This window comes from Puntigrus tetrazona, chromosome 5, assembly GCF_018831695.1.
Source record: "Puntigrus tetrazona isolate hp1 chromosome 5, ASM1883169v1, whole genome shotgun sequence".
NCBI classification, from domain to species: Eukaryota; Metazoa; Chordata; class Actinopteri; order Cypriniformes; family Cyprinidae; genus Puntigrus; species Puntigrus tetrazona.
This window is the reverse complement of record NC_056703.1, coordinates 2811976-2814475: the sequence shown is the minus strand read 5'-3', so window position 1 is coordinate 2814475 and position 2500 is coordinate 2811976. Positions and strand designations below refer to the sequence as shown.

Below are 2500 nucleotides of genomic sequence, written 5' to 3'. Positions count from 1 at the left end.
TCTGATGCATGCAAAAAGTTCTTCTGGCTCAGAAACTAAAACCTCACTGCTTCATGATATCCAACATATTCAAATGGAAATGAGTGAGAGATTTCCACAATATCTTTTGCGTTCATCGGTGGAAACGAGGACAAACACACTCGTTCACATCGGACTCCTGGAAAAGCAGGAAGAAACACATGAATATGTTCATACTTGTTCATTTGATAAACTGTTCGCTGGTGACCTTTACCTTGATTCTTCTCATTTCTTAACATGTGCCTTTTTTGTAGCACGCTCTGTCTCCTGAAAACAACTTTAAAAGATGAATTGTAAGTTTTGCTGGAAATGACACAAGGGTCAAATTAATTCCTTCATGGACATATTGAGTTACTGTCTTATGATTATTGCATTTTTAATGTTTTAATTAATTTTTTTTTTCTTATATTAGTTGAAGTGCACAAGCTATAGAGACCAAGTCCTGGTGTTGAACAAAACAAAAAAAAAATCTAGATTCCAGAGATCTTGCTTAAAAATCAAAACAATAGTTGCATCGTAGCCTGGATTAAAAGGTCATTCCTACTGTACTCCTGTCATCTCTGAATGTGTGAAGTGTTTAGGTGCAGGCGCCTAAAAAACTTTTGAAAGCCGCAGCGGAGCAGACCTGATCTGACCTTAATAATTCATGAGATACTGTCCATGGAGCCCTGCTGGAGAAGACACGAATACTGAACAGGAAACACTGTTAGTCATTCAGAAATTCACACGACTCGGTATAAATGACAGCGCTTCGACGACACACACACACACGCACACACACACACGCACACACACACACACACACACACACACACACACACACACACACACACACACACACACACACACACACACACACACTCGCACGCACGCACACACGCACGCACACACACACACACACACACACACACACACACACACACAGAAATAATGACTTCCATGCTCTTATCTTCATCAAGGCTGCAGATATGCGTCCTCAAGAAAAGTCCTCAGGGGAAAAGTCTTTACAATCACAAGTTGATATTCATATTTATAAAGCTTTTCTGATTTAGTTTTAAAGCACTACAGCCAAAGCCTGTAAGATGTAAATGATTGTGCATCAGATGATAGAAGCAGATGGATGGCGAGGACCACACAGGATCGGTTCCATACCAAATCAATTCATTTTCCATAAAGCACCGCGCTACGGTCCGTTCTTCACATTTCTTCCTTTTGTTCAGTGTTGGTTGTAATTAGTTACTAAGTAACTAATTAAGTCAAGGAATTATATCTATGCATGCAATTTAATTAGTTACTTCTTATGCAACCGAATTGAATCGATGCATAGACATTTAGACACAATACATCAATAGATTTAGGATCAAAATGAAAAGATCTAACATTAAAATGCATGCTTTTTATGCACCTTCTCACTTTAAATACTTGGTGAGGTAATAAAAACACCAGCTCTCACTCTTAGCTTGAATATTCCTGGCTGTTTACTGTTACTTAAAAACACACATTAATGTCTTTTTCTGCAAGACCTTATTCTAGATCCTAAATACAAAACTTTAAAGTAATTAGTAATAAATAAATACTTTTTGGAAAAAGTAATTTGTACAGTAATCTAATTACACTATTAAATATGTAATTACTAACTAGTAATTAATTACTTTTTTACTAACCAACACCGCCGTTAAACTTTTTTTTTCCTTTTTGAATTTCCAGTTTAACCTAGAACAGTTCAAATATTAATTCTAGTGAATAATTCTGCTGCATAAACATGTGTATACATTACTTTTAAAATTTTTGTAATCTGTATTTTACGTTTTGGAAGCAAATAATACTTTTATTTAACAGTGATGCATTAAATTGATCAAAAAAAAGACATTTTGTTGCCTCTGTTCCTCGAATACAGTCTTTTTTAGAAGTTTTTATTTATCAAAATATCTAGAAAAAAGAAAGAAAAATCACTGACTCCATAAAAATATTGTGCCGTTTTCAACATTATTAGAATGATTTCTGAAGACATTAATATAAATAGAAAAAAAAGAGCCCTTTTAAATCTTGACAATATTTTACTGTTACTCCGAATGCAGCTTACTGATCATAGACTTCTTACAACACAAAACCCTTTAAAAAGATAATATACAGTTATATTACATGTTTTTTTTCTTCTCAAATCAAACCTGCCGTCCACCTAACTCCAAACCCGACCCATATAAATGTATATAATCATCCATAACCAATAACTGACATGAATGCACAGATGCCACAGCCTGCGGTGTTCATGTAAAAAAAAAAAAAAGAAATCTTTCTGTGCCGTCTTTGCGTGCGGTCTGAAATTACATGCAAAAATAGATTTCCTGACATTTTCCAGGAGGCTCCATCAATTCTGACAATTGGTTGTGAGCTGTATGTGTGTTAGACGGAGAGGAGCAGAAATCAGGCTGTAAAATGAACACTACTTCCAGCGAGCGACTCAACCAAACGGCTAAATAAA

General features: G+C 35.3%; 1 protein-coding gene across 1 annotated transcript in view; it reads right to left on the bottom strand.

Annotated features, from left to right (window-relative positions):
- Positions 1-2055: 2055 nt before the first annotated feature.
- Positions 2056-2500, bottom strand: part of hk2 (hexokinase 2) — a 53066-nt gene continuing 52621 nt past the window's right edge. The window contains exon 17 of the mRNA XM_043239007.1: positions 2056-2500. This exon is cut by the window's right edge and continues 1148 nt beyond it. The gene's annotated coding sequence lies outside the window, so the exon portion shown is untranslated.